Source organism: Haliaeetus albicilla, chromosome 5, assembly GCF_947461875.1.
Source record: "Haliaeetus albicilla chromosome 5, bHalAlb1.1, whole genome shotgun sequence".
Classification (NCBI taxonomy): Eukaryota; Metazoa; Chordata; class Aves; order Accipitriformes; family Accipitridae; genus Haliaeetus; species Haliaeetus albicilla.
In genome coordinates, this window is record NC_091487.1 from 10982164 (window position 1) to 10992211 (window position 10048).

Genomic DNA, 10048 nt, shown 5'->3' on the forward strand with positions numbered 1-10048 from the left:
CCGGAAATCTCATGAGAATTTTTGAAGACAGGATTAGACTTCAAAATGATCACAATAAATTGGATAAATGACCTGAAATCAATAAGATTAAATTCAATACAGATGCTGTATTTAGGAAGGAAAATTAGAAAATGGAGAACATCTGACTAGAGCATAGTATAACAGTAAAGAATCTGAAGATTTTAGTGGATCACAAAATTAAAAATTAGCAGCAAAGTGGAGATCCTGGAAGAATAGTAGATATCCTTTTTTACTCAGCAGTGGTGGTGTATCACCAGCCCAGTCTGGGTGCTGCATGTAAACACCACCACAGACAGATGACAAAAATGACAAGCAGATAAAAAAGCATCATCTCTATAGGAAAATAATCAGACCTTGTTTTTTTTAATCAAGAAAAGATAAATATGAGGCCTATAGGGAGGTCATGGAAACAGAAGGTATGTAACAGCTTATCATAATATAAAAGGTTATACTGAAAGGGGTAGAAATCAGGTTTTTTTCCATATTGATAAGAGACTAGACAAAGAGAAAGGGGCCAAGTTTGCAAGAATGGAGGCTTAGGTGAGATATTAGGCAAGTAATTTCTAAAAGGCAGCTAAGGATCTCTGCAAGATAAGGATAGAACGTCAAGAGAAAGAATCCTCAAAAGTGGTAATTGTTAAAGGAAAGGAAAAGTTATTGGGACCAGGAGGGAAGGGAGTTGCCTGTAGCTATTTTTGCTTGCAACTATTCCATCCTAATACAAATGTTATTATTAGGGTTTCATTGTTGGTTTTGGCCCTGCTGGTTTAAGAGCAGCACCCCCACGCATTTCAAGTCTTTGTGTTCTTTCACGTTGCTGGAGTGTGGAGTAGTACGTGGGAAGGGAGAAACCAGCACCTCACTGATTCCAGCCCATATTTGTGCAATAAACAGAACCTCTGCCTGCAGGTGTACTGCCAAGTGCCCTTGTGCTTTGCTCAGCGACTTACAAAGATGAGATGGAGATTTCTGTAGGTTCAGGTTACCAGGAAACACTAGTGTCAGTATGGATTTGCTGTTCATTGTGCTTCACCATCTTTGCTGAACTGCCACGGAAAGCTCTCTTAGCTCTTTGGGATTAATGAGACCCAGACATTTTATCTGACCTCATTATCCTCCTATTCTCCACCTAGCAGCATCCTTTGGTCATTCTTTTATTTGCCTGCATCACAGCTACTGTAATAAATGAGATGTCTTGAATAGGCAACCATCAATTTAGGCACTACTGGCTTTTCCAATATGCAAGAGGTTTGTATGTTTATGGGGTGTGGATAAACATTGATAGCCATCCCATTGTTCTGTTGTTTGGAGGGAGCATTTATCATTGAGATTTATTATCTCATGAATTAAAGAAGCGAATACAATGTCAAATATATTTATCTGTTTAGGACATCAGATTTTTACCTGTAGTCACTTGCATTGAAAAGATTCCTGCTCCTATTCTGCAATGAGGAATCAAATCTTAAGACTTATAATGATAGTCACCTGAACATCAAAGAGATCTGGAAGAAAATGTAGCCCAAATTTATATAATGTGTTCCGTACCTTAACATAATTTCCTCAAAGTTTGCATCTTACCCTTAATATTTTGCATGCAACCCTTTAAACTTAGGCTTGGTCTTCAAGAGTAGTGGGAACTGAGACATCGGGGCCTATTTTAATTTAGAGACTAGTACCAAAACTAATGGAGACATTAACACCAGAGGTCAAGAGTGATGATGAGGGTCAGAAGGATAGGAATGTACCATGATTGCCTTCAACATATATGTTCAAACCTGCAAAGTCCTGAGTTCCTCTTTCACTACACTATATAAACTTGGCTCCCACCCTAGCTCAGCAGGAGCACAGGGCACCACCCGTTCACTTGGATTTTGCCCTAAATTATCTTATCATCCACATCACCATCTGCTTAATTACAACAACTCTCTCTCTGAATTTCAAAAATCCTCTCTTTGAAAGGACAGAGTTACTTTCCTGTAACAGGAATACGATGGGAAAATTATGCTAGTGCTACTTGTCATATTTATAATCTATCCACTTCTTTTCCCCTCAGTACAAGCCTTATAGAGGAAAAATACAAATGTGCACATGCAGAGATGAGAATTGTCATTTCAATATCCAGCCTAGCCATATTTTTTTTATTTTTTAAGGGAAGAGAAAAACAGCACTGCTTTAGAGGCCAGCACAAAGAAAAAAGATTGCAAAGACTTATTGCCTCAATTAACTTATGACAGCAAACTTTATTATAAATACAATGTTATTCCTTCAAAGGAGAGAGAGGAAAAGAAGATTTTCTTCCCTAAAGAAAAGTAAGAGCACTTACTTCAAAAGATATTGTGCAAAAAAATAAGTTTCAGGGACTGTCATTTTCAGAAGTGTAAGATTTTGGCTAACTTTTATTTGTATGACACCGGTGGCAAGCCTTCTTTGATTTTGACAGCAGTCAAATTAGGCCAAAGGCAAGTGGTTTTGCAAAATGTCACCTGAAGCATTGTTTGGTTGCTAACTTTCACATGTATGGAAACGTTCCGGAAGGCAGCTCACTTCAAGGGAAATGAAACATTCATTTGCCGTGATGTTGAGCAATACCTACAAAGCTAGGCAGTTTGCAGGAGAAGTATCTACATACACCATACAAGAGCTGGTCAGGTTACTGTGAGTTTGATAGATGAACTATTGAAGGCTACAGAGGAGAATAAGTGAACATGAACAAAAGCATGATACAAATTGTAATAGGAAGGCAGACTAAGTGATGTTCTCTGGTGTTACTGGTTTGAGAAATCTTGTTGCTCCTAGTAAGACAGAAGCTCTCCAGAGACCAATAGGATTTTATTTACACATGTGAAATATTTTTACTGGAAGATGAAGCATTCTCTCTGTTCTCCATCCTAAAAGCATTCTTACAAAAATCTCTAAAAAGCTTTCAATGGCACCTTTTCTAATATCCAAATTAATCTTTATAACCAAAATTGATTACAAAATTAAGTTTGGGAAAAGAAACAGATGAGGCCATGTGTGACATGCTTTGTAGACCCTTTGTTCATATTTTTGTCACTGATGCCTCAAGTGAAGAGATAGACCTTGTTTTTCTCAAAGGCTATCTTCCTTTTGGAGGGAGGAGGAGGAGGGAACAGGGAAAGAAGAATATGATAAGAATATTAGGGAGCACTGTTGCCCAGGCCAAAATATGTTAAGGTAATTGCTTTACATGTATAGCAACCAGCAAAGAGAGTTTACTGGTTTCAGAATTCTCTTTCAGAGAGTGCCGATAAGGAGCAATGTGGTCCAAGTCCACTTTAATCCCCCTTCAAATAGGGAAAAAAGTTTTTCTTCTGTCTGAATAAAGACTGTCTCAGAGATTAGATGTATTCAGTTCAAATTCAGGGTCCAAGCTCTATAAAAGAGTCTGATACATAAACAGAAACCATGCTTGAGGCATAGGAGGAATCTCACCCAAGTACCTGGAATAACTGTCTTGCTTAAACTTAGGTCTGTTCCAAACCTCCTGGGGAAGGAAAGCTTTAACATTCAATTCCCCGAGAGGCTGAGCAGCATCCTGAGGCCTCCACTCTCCTTGGCCTCATCAGAGCTGCCAAGCCACTTTTGCAAGGTCTCAGCAGCCCTTCGGTAGGGCTGAATTCCCGGCTCCTGTGAATGCTCTGCTGGTCCCTCTAGCCACTTCAGCTGAGCTTGGTGCAGGACCTAGTTACCTAGCTAGGTTTGTGCTTTTCGTAATTCGTACAACAGACATTATTCTTTTTCCATTCTGTGAAGCATATGACATTGCTGACACTTTATTATGAAATGTGATTCTCCAAACTGCATTTTTTTTTTGCTTACATGATTGCTTACTGTATTCTAATTACCATCAAATACACAGCCCCCTTACTACATTTCCACAGTTGCAAGTTACTGAATAATTTAAGTTACTGTGCTTCATTTACTTCAGAATTATTTTATGAACCAATTGAATGTTTTAATGATATGAAGCCTTTGTGACGATCCAAACGGCTGGTCACAGAATGGATTAAACAAGACCATGCTCAGTGTGTAAAGAAAATAATTGTTTAAGGAATGAGCTTAAACACACAGTGATGAACACCAAAAATTGGAGGGAATGGATGGAGTTACCATGTTACTTTCAGTAGGGCTATGCTGTTTTACACCTGTTGAGGAATCTCCCCAAAACAACTTAATAAATTTAATCAATGGCAATGCATGTGAATGAAGGGAGGGACAATTTACTCTTTTCACTGCTGCTTAGTCCATTCACAGTCCCTTGTGATAAGGGTTGTTTTAGAAGTTTCCAAACTCTGGGGAGCAGGGGAATGCAGATTCTCATCAGGTGTAAATCAGCACAACTATGCTAAAGCCAACAGAGCTGCACGAATTCATACTAGCTGAGAACCTGGCCAGTTATGTTAAGCAAGTTTGATGGTTTTAATATTCTTTGTCTTGAAATGAGGTTCATGGCCACTTTGTGATATAAAGTATAAATTGAAGTTTACTCAGCTGCACACTATAAATCTCATGCAATGACAGTGCTGTCGAGCTGCACTATTGTCTTTTACTGCATACATCAGGCAAGGGATTACTGTAAGTAATTTGTTTTGGAAGGCTGGCAACCCTAATGGGGCATGCCTGATAGTGTTCAAAGGTTCTGATTAGGCACAGTCCACAGAGATGTTCTTTCAACTTGAATCTCCAAAGAAAAAGACTTAATTTTTAACAAATCGCTTTCTTCACAGCTTCATCAATTTGATTTCTTTGAAACTCAGTAGTAAGATGTATCAAAGGAACAGATTGTTTGCCCAAAGCCTATCAAAAAATGCTTCTTGCCTGAACTGAACATACCTAATCTATTTTCACAACTCATTTAGAAATGATCCTGTAAGGACTATTATTCCTACAATGGTTTGTGAAGCTGGAGCCCTAAGAAGCCAGCGAGGTGGCTCTCTGCAGCTGAGATGATATGAGCACGTCCTGGCCGGCTCTTCCAGAAGGACTAAACGGGAGGAGGGCTGCACTGGTGAGGTGAGCCCAGGCTGCTCCCTGCTGGCTAAGAGAAAGTGGTGGCGAGCCTGCTGGAGATGATAGCTTTTCCCTGATGCCATTGACTTTCTGTCAGCTGCATAGTCGCCTCCCCCCCCCCAATGATCCAGAAAGTCACAGCTACCCAGCGCTTCACCTGAACAAATAAAAGCATTGAGATGGCCTCTTGGCTGGTTTCACAGCATGGACAAAGCATTAGAGGACATTAACCGTACCTGATCGAAATAAGGGGGACCTTTCTGTTGTTAAAGCTGTCGTTAATCTCCCCAATACTTCCAACTCCCAGAGAGCCAAATCAGGAGAGACGACAGTTGGAAATAGCTTTAAAAGGATATTATCTCATCGATTTTTGAAAGAGAGAGCTTCTTTAACAAGGATATTGTTCTGTCAGTGCACTCAGTCTCCATCTTTAATGTTTATTCATTTGGCTGCTTCGCAGGGGAATGCAAATCACAGAAATGTAGGAGCTGTACAGTAGTGTGCAAAATGAGTACCACAAGGGATTCAGGGCTTCATTTCTTCCTATCCAAGCTTCTGAGGCAGAGAGCTTTGTGTGCTGAGGATCTTGGGAAGAAAAAGCAACATAAAGCAGGATTATAATATCCCCTTTTCGTGGAAAAGTTGAAATTCATGTGATTACCTGGGATTTGTGTTCGAACCACTGCTGTGCACATGTTGGTTCGTGAGAGAATCTGGCAAAATAATTTATTTACAGTCACTTTGTGGGGCTTCTGTAAGGCAATACCTCTTACCTTTCTGTTGCTTGTTTTTGAGGCATAGGCACTTGTAAGGCAAGTCTCTAAACTGGGACTTTAATTTAAACCTCTAGCCTTTTGTTAGAGGTGTCTTAAACATCCCTTGGTAAACACAGTGAAGAAGCAGTCTTAGGAAAGAGCCAAGATTAGGCATTTGCAAGCCGGGAAATGAGTCACCTAGAAGTTACTTGTGGAATTGTTCATCTAGAGACAACTACAAACTGCAGCACAACTGGGGGATTCCTCCCTCTCAGCATCAGCTGGCTCAAAATGAGACTTCTGGCGAATGGAACGAGATTGGCACGACAGGAGGCATTTCCTCCCATCTGAGCATGGGTTATTGAGGCAGATTGAATATATCATCCTCTTGAGTTAGATGAGCCTAGGTGAGGCAAGTCCGTCCCCAAATGCAGGCTCCAATGGCAGCCCTTCAACACATGCATTTCACAGGTACGTATACTTAACAGAGTGTAAAGAAGATTCAATGTTCTCTCAGTCTCCACTGCTATTAACTTCCATCTGTTAGTTCAGCTTATAGAATAACTGAACAAGTTCCAGAAAACAGGTTTTACCTGCAAAATGATGAAGCTCTTGGCTATTAAGCCAAGCACATTAAACTCACAGTAGTTGTAAGGTCAAGTAGATAAATGAGTAAATAGGTAATTATTATGTACTAAAATATTACTGTATTTTAACAATAATATTACTGTAGTCTTAGCACAGTAGTGCAAAAGTCTTAAACAAATTAATCAGAGGCAATAGGAAAAAGAAGGCATTTTCAAGAGAAGTTTGAAGGAGCGAGGAAATGACTCACTGTTTTGGCCAGATAGAGCTAAGTGTAACATGTGGTTGATGCATTTATCCTTACTCTGTGCCAGCTGAGGAAATATAGGAGAGACATCCACTAAGCATTATAGGTTCTCCCCAGTCTCCATCCTTGGACCCACATACAGCAGAGGTGGCTGAGATAGTGTCTGCTCCTGCCAGTTTTATATCGGTTGGGGATTTCCTCGGACCCAAGGGATCCTCTGCTCAGTGTTTGTGGATGGAGTTCATTCCAGTCCACATACTTAAGTGGCAGATCTGGGCTAAAACCCAAAGTCAAAGCGTACAGTGATTTTACCTGGGGGAAAAAAAAAAAATTAACATAGATGCATATTTTGTTACAAGGTCAAAAGAGTGTCTAAGGGATTTAAATGAAACACCACATGTATAATAGTCCGTGAAGTCAAACCTGGTCAGTAGAACCTGGAGTACCAAAGGACTGATACTGGCTCTGGCTTTATTCAGTGTTTTCATTACACATGTGAAATAAGAAGGTGGAGATGTGTTATTTAAACTTGCAATTGACACTTCACTAGGAGGTGTCAGAAACACCAAAGAGGACAAAAGAAAAGGAAGCTGGAGAACATGAAACAGGATTTAGCTTAGAAAAAGCATGTGCTAATGGCTGAAGGAAAAAGTAATCAAATCTAAAAGGAATGATGCCAAATAGGCCTGTTGTTATGGTGCTAGAGAGCTCTGTGGCCATAACCTCAGAGTGTAGCTTAGATCAAGTGGAAAAATAGCCATTTGAGGGAGCTAATTGAGTTGGGCTCTACATACAACAGGCTTTACATTAATTTCATAAATTAGAGAAGAATCTATTTCAAAATCAACAAAAGCATGTCTCAGATGCAGTCTTTGTTTTTAAAGGCAAGCTGGTTTAAAAATGAGATTTATATTAGTAGAATTACTCTAAAAAATGAGCAGGCGAGGGCTCTTTTCAAATTACTGGATGGCTAAAATGCTGTCCTACATGGCTGGAGAGTTTATCTTTATTCCCCTGCCTGTCACTGAACTTGGATACATATTTGTACGAAGGGGACACGAGCAGACAGTAAGGCTGCAGCACGGCAGGGTTTCTCAGCCCTTCGAGGTGGGGTCTCACCCATGTGTTCAAGTATACTAACAGACACAGAGAGGAGACACATGGGTCTTGCTACTCCAATTTGTGAGGTGGTGGTGGACGAAAGACATGTTCTAGGAAGCTTTCCATGGTACCCTTCTATTGAACGTGTTTGCAGAGGACTGGACTCGGTAAACCCAGCAGCATTTGTGTTGGTACTTGCCACACCTACAGCAGCAGGGCGGTCTCTCTGTGCCTTCATCACTGCAGCATCCTGAGCAGGAAGAAGTAAAGCAGCAAGAGAACACACAAGGCTGCTTAGCCTGCTTTCGTAACTCAACATCCAGCAGCAGATAAATATCACTTAATTAGTATTTAATTACAGCAGTTTAATTGTCAAAGGCTTTACTTAATAGAGCTAATCCCTCCTACTTTGTGTTCTCCTGTTTGGCCCCCCCAAAGCTGGTGGTATTTACCACAGAGCAGGAAGGGACCACCACCAGGAGCTGAGTGAGGTGACCTACAGAGACCTATGGGTCAACAAGGTGGGCAGCTAATAGCCACCGTTTATGTGTGTATCTCTCCTGGTCCAAGTGAGATGGGTGATTACCACATGCTACATGGAAATTAGTGGTGTGGATGGGACCCAGACAAGCTGGTGGGCGCAGGAGCGTCAACAACACCTGATCGACCCCACAGGAACTGCGGAGTTCAGGGATGTTTCAACTTTTTCCAGTTTTTAGCTACCCCAGTCAGCTGTACTGGGAGGTGTTTTCTTGCTCCCAGAGCTCCATATCTTAGACTTCCTCTGCAACTGTGCATGAGAATGCCTCCAGTCCAAGACAAACCAAGGTGACCCTTTTCTAGATACCTGCATTTCAAACATTTCCTTTGGGGATTCAGTCCCTCCATCTCCTAAATCCTCTAGTCACCAGGAAATACAGGAAGGCAGGGAGGGAGCTGGGCCATGCAGCATAAGAGAATGAAAGAACCAGACATGAAACCAAAAGAAATGGGTTTCAGTAGCCTTGTGATTACTGGGTCATTGCCTTGCCTCCAAGGCCCCACTCCAACAGTGATTTACTCTCCCTATTGAATAGCTGCCTGATAAAACTCATAGCTTGAAAAAAGCAGAAACGTGCTGGGCAAAAATGTATCTTCTGGCTTGCTCCTGGGTGGGAACAGCTACTATCTGGTATTTGCTCAGGGGAGGGCGTAAAGCAACTCTCTAGTCTTTGACAAAGTAATGCCTTATGCCTATTCCTATCTGGTTTTAAGATTCTCTGGGCCAACTTTTAAGGTTTTTTTCTCATGCTTTGTTCACCCAATAACACATTTGGCAGAATAAATGTGTTGGGATGAAGAGATTTGAGATTTTCTTCTACACTGTATGGAAACTATAATATGAGTTACAAAATTTCATCAATAAAGATTTACTGCATTACAACACTGCAAAATTACTGAACTACCTCACAGCAAGTGAAAAAATCCTACCAAGCTCCTGTGCACAGGGAAGACTGTCTTTATGAAGTATGCAAGCATACGTGTAACTCTGTAGGAAACCCACAAATCTTGGCATGGTGTTACTTCTTATTTTAAAAACAAACAAGCAAAAATAACCAGGCTGTTATCTATCTTTTAATTCAGGATTTGCTTATATTTGTGTATGAAAGACATCCTCTCTTTCTTTAAGAACTGTTTTCCCACTGCTTTGAAGAGGCAAAGAAAAATTTCACAAAGACTATTTTTCTTGAAGAAATATTTTGCCTAAAAATAGTGAAATCCAAACTCACAAAGTTATTTCCTGATTATTTCACATTCAAATACTGAACATTATGACAATGCTCAGCCAGTCTCAAGATGATCAGTACTGAATGGTTCTTTCATTAATCAGAAAATCTCTTTAGGTCCAGTTGCCACTCAGCAAGTTTTGTTTGAGTTTCATCAGGGCCCCTTTACATTATGCTGCTGGTGTAACACAATATCAGAGTTAATATACATTACAGTTATGGCTTTTCACACTACAAAAGAGGCATAAAGGGGAGCGTGCTATGATACAAAGAAGTCATTCATATCTTGAACCATGTCCCAGTTCTAGTCCTGCCATCTGCTATTAACTGGGGTGATGTATCCCAAAGTAAGTAGTCCTTTGCTTTCAAAGGCCTGTTCACTTGCCCAGAAGTTATGTAGAACAGTTGTCATCCAAGGACGCAAAAGTCAGGCATTTCCATTTGCAAATGGCTGTGGATTTCTCTCAGCCCCAAGTTCTGGATACTGTGAGGGTGGCATAATGATGACATAAATTTTTTAAAGATGCTACATGCAAGCACTC